Source organism: Lontra canadensis, unplaced genomic scaffold (assembly GCF_010015895.1).
Source record: "Lontra canadensis isolate GAN:19392208 unplaced genomic scaffold, GSC_riverotter_1.0 scaffold59, whole genome shotgun sequence".
Lineage (NCBI taxonomy): Eukaryota > Metazoa > Chordata > Mammalia > Carnivora > Mustelidae > Lontra > Lontra canadensis.
The window spans coordinates 6,536,925-6,549,898 of record NW_022631053.1 but is presented as its reverse complement, the minus strand read 5'-3'; the positions used below and the strand labels follow the sequence as shown (position 1 = coordinate 6,549,898).

Below are 12,974 nucleotides of genomic sequence, written 5' to 3'. Positions count from 1 at the left end.
GTGGTGGGTGGTGGGAGAGGCTGGCTGTGGGCAGTGCTACCTCAGGAGAAGCCTAGAATTGGCTGATTAGTACCAGGGAACAAGGTGGGCTATTTGGGGCTGCCTTCAGAATTAAGCTACCTCCATCTTCCCCTCATCATGAAGGAATTCCCCCACCTTCTCTTCCTCGTTAAACCCACTCCCACCCATCTTCCCCTTAACAGTGTGGCCTCTGCTGGGTTTGGAGAATGACTAAATGACCCAGTGAGGCCTTGACAGCTGCGGTGTGTGTTCATTGTCCTGACATAACTTATTAACAACACCCCTGTCACACTCAAAGTCTCCCAGTTTGGACAGTAAATTATATGGCCACTGTCTCTAGCTCACCCAGAAGGCACGGATGCAGGACAGGGTGAAGAGGGGATTAGAGAAAAGCATGACTGGAAGCAATGCCCTGTGGTCCAGAATGACAGCCAGGCTAGTTTCTGCCCAGCTGGATCCTCTCAGAACCGGATGGTAGCGAGCAGACAGCTGAGAACAGCTGCCCCTCCTGGTGCTCACACCATCTCAGGGAAAAGGTCCAATATGATGGGTTCTGCTTCCTGTCATCCCTCAGAGGGCCTAGCACCAAGCTGGGTGCCTCAGAGTCTCTTAACCAAACCTTGTCATTTCCTTCCTTCCCTCTACCTGCATCTAAAACAGACTTGCAGCAGTGACAGAAAGCTGGGGGGCTAGAACTCATCCCGTCCAGCAACAAACTGGACCGTCATCTGAGCTCAGACTTTCGGTGCTCCTGACTCTGTCCTTCCGGCTACCAGAACCCAACTGCTAGACAAAGACAACAGCAGGTCTCTAGCAGAGGTTCCAGAAACAGATCTCAGTCGAGTTGGCCACTATCTCCTAAGGATATGGGGTGCAGAACTGAAGAGCTGGAGCTTGTCTCCTGCTTGGATAACTATTTGGTCTGGCCCCTCAGGGGGGCCAAACATGGAACACACTGGCTTCAGAAACTGGGTACTTGCTCTGAGATTGGGGGGTGGAGGTCCAGGGGTTCCTCTTGGTGCTACTTCCGGGACTTAATCCCAAAAGGAGATCAGTTCTGAGGTGGGATGGGAAGAAGACTGAGAAACCACAAACACGAATAACCAGGGCACCTCAAACTGTACCAGACCTTCCACAATGTTTCTACAAATAAAGTATGAGGCCCTTGACCAAGGTGCTGTGAGGGTTCAGGAAAGCTTCCTAACTCTCCTTCCCTCCTTTCTTACCTCACTCTTCTCTTATCCTACATTTTTTCTCTTCCCTCCTTTCTTATTCTTTACCCTGGAAAAGGTCCAAGTTGTGGCTAATGAGGGAATAATCAAACTGAAGCCATGGGACCCCACCAGAGTACAGACTGTGAATCCCCAGCATTTTGCAATTTGAGTCAGCCCCACAGCACAGCCTGGTTGTGGGCTCATTCCATACAGGTCCAGAGAGGCTGCTGAGTGGATGCAATGGACTCAGAGCCTCCTATTTCTGCTCAAGGATCTGAACTACCCAAAACAAAAGCCAGAGAGAAATTTACAGTCTTACTACCTCCTGGTCTGGCTGCATACCATTCGAGAAGGATCCTCAATCCCCTCCAGCACTTAGACAGGGAAGGGACGAGGAAGGCCCCCCCACCCCGCCAATACACAACATTCGAAATTCACAGAGTTGAGGTTCCCGTGCCCAGACTATTCATTTCCACCTCAACACACACACACACACACACACACACACCCCGCCAGCTTGGCTTAAAACTTTCTTTGACAAGGCCATGGCTTCCCTAGTCCTAGAATCTTCCTGAATTCTTGTGCACACCCACCTTATTAACAGAGACGGGCCACTTACAAGATCACTAGGCAGACATGGAATGAGAAGCTGGAAGTCTACGGAGCTGGGATGTACCTCCTGATCCTTGGAGAAGGATAAGAGATGTGGATTTACCACAAATCCACAATCTCTTCACAGTCATACCATAGCGATCCCATAATCATTGCTGTGTTAGGTGTCCCCGTCACAGGAGTGGCTGCCACAGGCCACGAGGAAGACAGCCTTCCAGCAGGGAGCTGGAGTGGCACTGACTCTGCCTAGGAGAGCTTCTGCAATGCTCAGAAAATGCCTGCCCAGTTGCTTGCCTGGGCTCTGGCCCCTCTGGCTGCAACTGAGCCCAGACAGGAGGCTGACTCACTCACCGCAGGGAGGAGGAGGAAGAGGAGGAGGAGGAGGAGGAGGTGGAGATGCGGGAAGGGCCTGTGCTGGGAGATTCAGTGCTCTCCCAGCCCAGACAGCCTGGGTCTCAGCCTCAGTGGTCCATGGGGGAGGGGGCAGTGTCCACTGCTCCCTCCAGACCCATGTTATTCTCTCCCAGCCACTTCTCCTGAATTCTCCCCCACCACTCACAGATGTGGGATCCCTCACTCCCCAAACAGAAAAACTCCCTGAGCCCCCTCCTCAATGAGATGTTTGTCCTTAAGTTCCTCTCAACATCTGTGGATGGGCTCTCCTGAAAAAATAAATCCAGTGCATTAGGGCCAACTAAGTCTAAAATCATCGGTGGTTGAAAAAGGAAAAGAAAAGAAAAGAAAGAAAGAAAGAAAGAAACAAAACAAAACACCACTCTACCTAAAAGATCCAACTCCACCATCGCAGGTGACCCTACATAGGTCCTAGAAGATGATAAGGTCACACGCACCCCACCTCCAGGAGACCTCAGCACCATCGACAGCCAGTCTCCCCTTCTCACCCCTCCACTCCACGCCAAGGCTCCCCAACAGAGGAAGAAAACAAATGCTTCTTGTTGCCCAAGTACGGAGAGCTGTGCTAGCAAGAATTCGTGTGTTAAACTCCCTGAGCACCGAGGAGGTCGCTGCTCCTCTCGCCAGCCTGGCACGGACTTTAGCTCTTCCTCAGACCTCAGGGTCCCGTCAGTGCCTCAGCCTCATGGCACGACAGCCTGGATCTCAGGAGCCAAGTTTGCCCCTGCGATGTAGACTGTCGTGCTTGCACGCGGGCACTCAGGGCCGGTACCCCCGACGCCCCTCTCCCGGACCCAATCCCGATCGCGGGTCCCCCTTCCCCGCCGCTCCCGGCTCCGCACCTGGTCCCGCGGGTGGGCACGCTGCTCCGCGCTCCCGGCGCCTCCCGCTCGGCAGCTGCCTTTTGACAAGCAAAGACAGCCCAGCACCTGGCCCCGCCCCTCTCGAGGCCCCGCCCCCAGGCCCGCCCCTTCCCGTGGCCCGGCCCTGAAGACCTGACTCGCCCGGCGAGAGCGCTGGCGGCGCTGCAACCATCTTGACTCGGAATCAACCACCGGGAGCTTCTGCCCGGGGCTGTCCTCCGCGACTGCGGTGCCCAGGGCGGGGCTTGCTTTTGTCCTCGGTGCGTGAGAGTTTTGCGTGGTTATGTGTGTGCAGATCCACGCTGTGCCCGCGTTAATCGGTGTTGCATTCGCCCACCTCCCGCCGCCGTGGTTCTACCCAGCCTGCTGCGGACGCCTCTCCCAGGTGCGTCACCCCCACCTGGGCAGACCCGACAGGGACGTCGTCATCTGCCGGGCTGGGGGCGCCTGTCGCGGGCACCGTCGGTTCTCTCTGCGCAAACCTCCGTCGCAAACCTCGTCGAAGCGAGCTTAGTCTCAGCTGCCCTGGGCCCTGTACCCCGCCATCCGTCCCATATGACACTGGTGTGAAGAGAAGAGAGGAGTTAAAGAGTGTATCATGAGACCTGGAATTGTAGGTAGACGGGGAAAACACGCCATAGGAAATTTTGCCTAGGAATTACAGCGCTTCCTTGGCTATGTGCTAGGCACCACTCTAGATGATAGAGGAGACATGAAAAAGATGTGGTCCCCACCTTCTTAGAGCTCACTGTCCAGTGGAGGAATGTACAAAGAAATAGACATTGCAACATAATATTCTATAATGAAGATACCCCCAAAGCCGTCCAGCATTTGGCCAGCTCCTTTGGGAAGGGGAGGAAACATGGCTCAGAGGGACAAGCTGAACAGGTGGAAAACTGAGGCATAGCGAGGTTAAATGGCTTGCCCGACATGGCATAGCTCTTCAGTGAAGGATAGTACTAGTCTGCTGGCACCATAGGCTCTGAACCATTTATGAAACAGTTATGCTAGACTATATGATAATCAGCCCCTCTCAAACTCTCAACAAGTGGATTTAGAGAAATGGACAGAGGCTAAGCAGAACGAAGAAACTTCAAACAGCAAAATTTGTTAAGGGGCACTGAAACAGTTCACGAAGAGAAACTCATGGAAACTTTCCCTCTGGAAAAGTTAAAAAAAAAAATAGAAGAGACTCAGACTGGTTGAACTTGGGAATGGACCATCTATTCTGAAAAACAGATGAAAGGAAGAGCCCCTTTGGAGGTCCTACCAGAGTGATGGATGGATTCCTGGCTTATCATGAAAATAAAAGAAAGAATCCCCTTGCCCGAAGCATCGTGGGAAGGAAAATATAAGAGGAAATCTCTAGGGACACCTGGGTGGCTCAGTGGATTAAGCATCTGCCTTCAGCTCAGGTCATGATCCCAGGGTTCTGGGATCGAGCTCTGCATCGGTCTCTCTGCTCAGCGGGGAGCCTGCTTCCTCCTCTCTCTGCATGACTCTCTGCCTACTTGTGATCTCCGTCAAATAAATAAATAAAATCTTAAACAAAAAAAAAAAAAGGAGGAAATCTCTAACAACTAACATCTTTGGGCATTCTCAGAAAGTTCCATGAACCTCTGGAAGAAGTCACGTTTGCGGTGCTTAATTGGCCAGATGAGGGAACCTGGCAGCTCGAAAATAAACCTTATCAAAAAGTGGTAGAAGATGACTACTGAGTATTCATTCTACAGTCACTGACTGTTAGTCTCTTCTCACAGCTGTTCGTCTGATGTTCATCAAAGTTAGGCAAAGTAGAAAATACTCTCCCTGTTGTACCATGATGGGCAGAGTTGTTAAGCTTCTTGCAGTTGGGGAGTGACAGTCACTTGAACCCAGGTCTTCTCTCTGCACTTTCCATTGTTTCACAGTGCTGCTCAAAAAAAACCCAGTTATTTCCATGGGCTTTTCACCTGTTGGACCGCCATCAGATAACCCAGATTTGTAAATTGTAGATGTCTTCAGAGTCCCCGGCATGCACTGCTGTGAGCCCCATCACTTGGCCCTAACCTGGTTTTTTTAAATCTTCCCCCAATACCTGATCTGCTATCTCTCATCTGTCCCTGCAGCCCTATCCTCTGTCTGGCTCCGTCTCTCATATAAGACCTGCCGTGACATCTCTAGGCCAAAATGACTGTCAGTTCTCTGGTCTTTGTAGCATGTACTGTCTGTATGACATGCTTCACCAGGCAATAATGAGCCAGCTTGTATGTATATTGAACAAAGATGGATCTTTAACCTCAGCTTTCTTCTTAGAAATGCTGTTTCGTGAAAGTAGAAAAGCAAGAATACATGACATTCACTTCCCCCAGTTTTGTTGTCATCAGTAATTGGCTCCTGATCCTACATTGCCCTAGCCAGGGACTAGGAAGAGTGGTTGTTCTTCAGAACCTGTTCTCTTGAAGACTTTGGTGATGGTCAGCCTCCCTAAGCTACACAATAGCTTTTAACTCCTCTCACTTGACTGAATTTGATACGTGTTCTAGAACCTCTACAGAAAACACTCATTTTCTCTTTCTTTTCCCCGAAGTTCACATTTCTCATATTCTCACTTGTGCCCCCCGCAGTGTGAGGGGGTGGGGGGTGGTCCTTAGAGGGTGTTCACATTGTGCTTTTGTCAGTATTCATCTCTGCAAAGTTACATCAGACAACATTTCATAGGCATTTGCTGTGTGAAGTTGCCGTGCTATGGTGCCATGGACCCAAAGATCTGTAGAGAAACAAAAGAGCCCTTCCAGGTGTGAACTGCCTGCAAGGGAAGATTCCAGAAGTGCCAAGCTGAGGTTACCCCTGTGCATTTCATTTCCCAAAAGCTGGGAAAGGCAGAGCCTAGCCTCTTGATCTCTATACCAGACTCCGGGTGGCTTGCCGGGCCTCAGCGGATGGACTTCCCTTTTTTTCAGGCTGTTCACTCACCTTGAGGCTGGCTGGCATTCTCTGACCTTCTTGCCATGGGGCCAGAGCTGGAGTGGATCATGTTGTCCCTGTGAGGTTCCAAGAGACCTGGTCCCCATGGACAGAGGATTATAAGCTGCCCAGAGGCAACACTCCTGGTAAAAATACCCCTCTGAACTTGCTAGAGCACTCCCACCTAACTATTTGCTTTCCCATTTTCTAGGGCCCTTTCCCCCCCCCTTAAATATTTTAGAGTTATGAGCATGGTGGAAATGAAGGGAGGACTCTCAGCAAACTCCCACAGAACATTCTGAGAGACAGAGATTCACAGATACATAGAGACAGAAGCCACCAGTCATCCTCTCAGTTCCCTTGTTTTAGAGAGTAAAAAACATGAAGTTTAGAAAGGTAAACTCATTTGTCTTTTCTAATCCATGCTAGCAATGTTCACTCTGTTTATGTTCTAGATGGTGGAAATGGAATGAATAAATGGAAGCAGCTGTAAGCAGAGAAGGCAACCTGAACAAAGGTGTTTGTTTTGTTCCCAGGACAGTGTTTTTCAAATTTTTAACTACAGTCCACAGTAAGAAACCATTTTTGTCATGACCTAGTATATCCATGCATATGTGTAAGTTTTATGAAACAAGAGATGCCCTGTAAGATTTTCTATTATTTCCCCCACCCTTCCTTCCTCCTTCCCTCCCTTCCCTTTTTCCTCCTGCCCTCCTTCCATCCTGACTTCCTTCTGTCTTTCTGTTTTTCTTTTCGGAATCCATCAAACTGACTTTACAACCGACAATGAGTTGTTAGCCTGAGGTTGGAGAAGGCCCTCTCACGATGGGGTCCCCTCACTTGGAACCTGCACCATGAGATTCCCAGAAAGGCCTTTGAGAGAGAGCTTGGCTTATACAGAGCACCCTCAGAACCCTGGAGTGAGTCCTGGTGGCTCCAAGGCTTTGAAGGCTTCTGTCTCCAAGGCCACATAGTCAGAGTTAGGTCACTAAGACAGCATGTATCCACTTACTTTTTGTGGCCTTTAGCTCAGCTGCCTTACCATTCTCCTATCATTTCCAGCTTCGAGGGGTTCTTTTCACCTGGAAGTTTTATGGCATCTCAGAAAACCTGACTTCTCCAGAACAGCACAGCTCTGGAGGATTCGTGAGCAATGCCGTAAGTCAGTGGCTACAGAGTTGTCCTGCCCAGGAAGAGTAGGGCACTGATGGTTATTCAGTCCAAATTCATCTGGCTCCAGGGCTCCATTCCCAGTAGCCCAGCTCATGTCTCCATCACCGGGGCTTTTGGCGCTTGTCTTTCCCACCTGCTCCCACATCCTTGAGCCCTAGGCTGCCAGTGGCCCACACACAGTGTCTGCTGGCATGGTAAAGCAGAGCCTAGGGGCCGGATGAAGGAAGGTATGGACTCCCACCTGCACCCCAAACAGAGGCAGCTGCAGAGCTCTCCCAGCCTCCCAGGTATTTGCTGGGCTCCCATCCAAACCCCAGCAGACAATGATGACTCTTCAAGCCTCAACTCCAACCATGGAGACCAGCAGAATAAACTAGAAGCTCAGGGTCCTTTCCCACCTACAGTTGCCTGTGGCTGTAAGTTTTGCAACAACTACAATTACCCTAGTAGGAGATAAAGAGACCCCTGGCCCTTCATCCTCTGAAAACTTATTTTGCTCCTCTTGGGAGGAGTATCTTGTGAGAGAGCCTTGTAGGGGAGGTATATGGAAGGCTCCATGGTGGTGGAGTAGGCCTTGGGAGCAGGTGAGAACACGGGCCCAGTTACATCAATCCTGCAAAGGTCGGTAGGGGAAAGCTGACTGTTGTCCAAAGAAGCCCCGCTTGCACAGAAGGGAGTCCCCTAGGGCAATTAGGCAAAGAGCTCCTTTCCTTCATACCCATGAGCAGAAGCCCCACAAGCCTCATCCTGGGCACGCCTGCTTCTTTCTCCAGAAGGGCAGGAAGGATGTTCCGTAAGCAGTCCAGGAATGCATTAAACAACTCTCCCCTGAGGCCCCAACTCCAGAAAGATGTGGCTGTTGACAGCTCTTCTCCTTTGCCTTTGGCCTCTGGCCTAGGACAAACACTGCATAGCATGGATGCCCCTTTGTTGTATGTGCCTCATTGTCTTTTGTCATTAAAAATGCCACCATTGTTGAAACTGTTGTTTCTGGTGTCCACCTCCATTTCCAGTGGAGTCTTGATGGTGGTGCCGTGTTGCTTTTTGTCATTCACATGTCCTCCCAGCAAAAAAATGGTCTCTAAACATTTTTGATCGTAAAAACCTACTGGCAAAAAAAGTTGCCACCCCCATACACGAATAGGATTTTTAAAGTTCTATCATTAGCTCTTAGCTCAAGTCATGCCACGCAGTTAACAGGGTGACTCTTTATCAACATCAGCAAATGTAAGTATCTCAAATAACAATATTTCGTATTTCAAATGATGTTCTTGATACTTTTAAACTTTTTACTCACGTCCCTGACACTGCTTCTTTGCATCCAGTAGCTTCATCCAACATACCTGACACGTGACCCTCTCATAAATGGGCCAAGTGATGGTGTTGGTGTTAATCTGTATATTAAATGTATTAAAGCTTAATTTTTAAATGATGAAAAATGAGTAAAAAAAGAAAGCCTTTAAGACTGTCCCACTAGGGGCGCCTGGGTGGTTCAGTAGGTTAAGCCTCTGCCTTCGGCTCAGGTCATGATCTCAGGGTCCTGGGATCAAGCCCCGCGTCGGGCTTTCTGCTCAGCGGGGAGTCTGCTTCCCCCCTCTCTCTCTGCCTGCCTCTCTGCCTACTTGTAATCTCCATCTGTCAAATAAATAAATAAAATCTTAAAAAAAAAAAAAAAAGACTGTCCCCCTATACCCAGTAGATCATGTAGTCCAGCCTCTCTTGGAGAACTCTGCACTAGAGAACAGGGAAGTAGGATTTAGAGCATGAGGGTTCAGCAAATGTAGGTGACCCATCCAAGTTTACAGTTGGTGAGTTGCAAAGCAGGGACCAGAGGCCAAATCGACTGCCTGGAAATCCAGGTCTCGCTCTTTGCATCACCCTGTGCCTCCTCTCTCCTCTGTTTTGTGAAGAAATGGAGGCACGTTATATATGAGACTCTCTTGGATGCAGAGAAGTTAAATTCTTTGATCCACTTGGCCTATTAAAGCAAAACCTGAGGCAAGATCCAGGTAGAATCGACTGTGCCCATTGTCTGGAACCACAGCTGCCAATAGTCTGTTGCCACAGGCCCCCAGCAGACAGAACCAGAGAGGCAAATAGGACATGCTCTCCCAGCACTGACTATTAGTAGGAAAGGTTGTGGTGGCCACTGTGGGTAATGAGGAGTAGCCTGGCCACCACCGGAGACCTTCCTTCAACCCACATTCTCAAGGAGAGTTGTTGCTGAGTTAGGGCTCCTCGAACCTGTGTGTCCAGCTTGAGGGACCTCTGAGTGGTAGTTGCCAAGCTAGAAAGAACATGGTGAAGAGGCCTGACCCATCAAGGGTTTCAATCCCTTCTTCATAGGCTTCACCTCAGTGGCACATTTTACCCATAACCCTCCTCCTCGCCACCCTTCTTCTCTGCCCAGACAAGCCAAGTACTCCTTAGAACTTTCTTTCCTGACCTCCCTCTTCTCCTACTTTACCTCACATATCTTTGTACCTTATTCATCACCAAGCTCGTCTGTCAACTGGTGGGGAGTTTAAGAGCTGACGGTCAGTGAGTCTATGACTTGGACCTGCCCAGATAGGAGAATAATATTCCAGTTGCCAACACTTCCCCACAGTCTCTGTGCCTTTTGGTCTAGTAAAACCCAAAACACAGGTGATGATAGGTCAAGAGAAAACATTAAAGCAAGTAGTTCAGGAGCCTGGTCTGAAAGTGCCCACTATTGTCTCCTCACTGGGTGGAGATAGAGGTTCTGAACAAGATGTTGGACCCCAAATAATGAATTATTGCAACTGAGTCTGTGTTCTATACGCTCAAAGTAATCTCAGTATGCCCGTTTCCTGTCCTCATTTCCTCCCCACGAAGAACTTTATGCTTGATCTTGACAGGAATCAGAAGTGAATCCCAAAGGCAAATGTCAAGATCACCACTCTTGCATCTAGAGATGATTGCAGTAATTCAACCATTTCTGCCATTTTGGGAACTGGAACTCTGGAAGAACACATGCCCCTACATCATCTTCCCCTCCCCCACTTTCTTCCCCATTCCATGAGACTTAAACTTTGGACTGATACGGTATACCCTGTCAGTTGTGACATTGCAATCTGCCTGATAGAGAGGCTGATTTGGTGCCTGCTGCTGGTCTACTTCCTGGTCAAAGCCCTGAATTTGAGTAGACACAATTCCTGCTTTGTGATTAATAATAGTTTTCCCTCTAATCACTTGTTATCTTACTGCATTAGACTATCCGTTGACATTTGATCTGCAATAATTAAGGATTTATTGCCATGTTTCTTTCTCCCAAACAACACACACCCTTCAAATAGAGGGCATTCGAGGACAAGTGGTGTTGGAACCAGAACAGTTGACAAAGAATTGTATGTGTCAAGGTTGCATTACCTTCATCTCAACCCCAGCCTTGAAAAAGATGTTTCATTTCTAAGAGTACAATGGATTAGATACCCTGAATGACCATCTCAGTTGAAATAACAATTTTAGCAACAATTTTAATTAAACAACTTTTAATCTTAAATGTATCACCAAGCTGGCACAAAGGAAAGAACTCTAAAGAACCCAAAATAAAGTGAAAGTAAGAGCAGAGATTGGTGAGCAAGGACCAAAGGGTGTCTTTACCCTGAGAGTGTCTTTAGAACCCTAGAAGCCTTGAGCTTTTACTCTGGTGGCTTCACGGGGTGTGGGAACAAGAGATACAGCCAAGGTATTATCCTGCACAAAATTGGGCCCTCAAAGGGTACACCCCAAAACTCTGTGTAAGGAGAATGAGAAATAAACCTTCACATAGAAGAAGACAGTAAGGAAATTGGTCTGAGTCATTCCAGATGGGAGGAAAAATAATAAATATCCCTTCAGAATTCATAACCACAAATCTGAGTTTGTGGTCCAAATTCATATGCTATGTGATCCAAACAAGAACAGAAACAAAAACAAAAATACCCCTCAAGCAGAAATTTTAAATTGATCTTAGGTTGGTACTACTCAGGTAACTGGCTGAATCAAATCTAAATCTTCTGTGGGAACTCCTCCACATCACAGCACTCAAAGTTTTGTCACAGGTGAAATTTCGAGGAAATTCATAGCTCATGGTCAAAGTCATAAAATACAGATGGAAACAAAGCATATTGTGTGGGAATCCGAAGAAATAGGTCCACAAAGTCTTCAGATGTTTAAATTTTTAAAGATTATATATTATTTATTTGAGAGAAGGAGAGACAGTGGGGTGGGAGAGGAAGGACAGAGGGAGAGGGAGAAGCAGACTCAGGACTAAGCAGGGAGCCCAATGTGGGGTTTGATCCCAGGATCCTGAGATCATGATCTGAGCCAAAGGCAGACCCTAACCAACTGAGCTACCCAGGCACCCCTAGATGTAAACATTTTTAATCACAGACTGTAAGATAGCTAAGTTTAATAGGTTTAAAGAAATGATGAAGAAGCTCAAAAAAGTGATTGGGAAATAAGAGACTATAAATAACTACCCAAACTTGAAAAATAACCAAAAAGAATTTCTAGAAATAAAAAGTAAGAAGTGTTGAATCTTAAAACTCAGTGGATCAATTAAATAGCAGATTTGACATGGCTGAGGAAAAAATTAGTAAGGTGGAAACTAGGACTGCAAAATTACCTAGAATGTAGCCCAGTAAGATAAGGACCTGGACAATATTTAAGAAGCTAAAATAATTCTAAATGTGTATGCATTAATCAGGTAGCCTCAAAAACATGGAACAAAATAAGAGGATGATACATAGATGATAAATCCATTATCATAATGGGAGATTTTAACATACCGCTCAAGAAGTGATAGACTAAGGACATAAAAAATCAGTGAAGGTAAAGAAGACAGTTAACAACCTTAATCTAGGGGCGCCTGGGTGGCTCAGTGGGTTGGAGCCTCTGCCTTCGGCTCAGGTCATGATCCCGGGGTCCTGGGATCAAGCCCTGCATCAGGCTCTCTGCTCAGCGGGGAACCTGCTTCCCCCTCTTTCTCTGCCTGCCTCTCTGCCTACTTGTCATCTCTGTCTGTCAAATAAATAAATAAAATCTTAAAAAAAAAAACAAACCTTAATCTAACGTTCATTAAAGGAACATTGCACGCAACAATTAGAGAATAAATACTCTTTTTTTTTCAAGCCCTACATGAAATGTTTATGTAAATCTGCCACATTAGGCCATAAAGTTGTCTCAACAATTTTAAGAGTTTGCTTTCAGACAGATTATATTCTTTGACCATAATTCAATTAAAACAGAAATAATATCAGATAGAATAGTATAGATCATGCTGTTGTAACAACCTCAAAACCTGAGGAGCTTGACGTGGTAACATTTACTTTCTGCTCAAGGTGCAGACAGCCCTCCAGGGCAGCTGCCCGTGTTGTGGGGCTCAGTGTTCCAGACTGTTTTCTCTGATGACATCTGCATCTCTATGTGTGTTTCTCCAATCCCTGGGGAACTGAGCATGGAGAAAGGGAGAAAGCACAGAGAATTGCATGCTGCTTTCTCAAATGCTTCTACTCACATTTCATTGACCAGCATAAGTCTCTTGGCTGGGTCTAATGTCAGGGGTCAGCAAGGTGTAACCCTCCCAAAGGTCCAGGAAGAGGGAATCACTGGAAATATTAATGAACACAATAGTTAATAAGGAAAAGTTCAGGAAAAATTTTTATAACTGGAAATTTTAAAGCATATTTCTTAAAAATAGATTATAATATAATAGAGAAAAATACAT

The 12,974-nt window shown here is 47.3% G+C and overlaps 1 protein-coding gene across 1 annotated transcript in view; it reads right to left on the bottom strand.

The window, feature by feature from the left end:
• VDR (vitamin D receptor) overlaps positions 1–3,181 on the bottom strand; it is a 53,920-nt gene extending 50,739 nt beyond the window's left edge. The window contains exon 1 of the mRNA XM_032876941.1: positions 3,104–3,181. The gene's annotated coding sequence lies outside the window, so the exon portion shown is untranslated. The remainder of the gene's footprint in view (positions 1–3,103) is intronic.
• Positions 3,182–12,974: the final 9,793 nt, after the last annotated feature.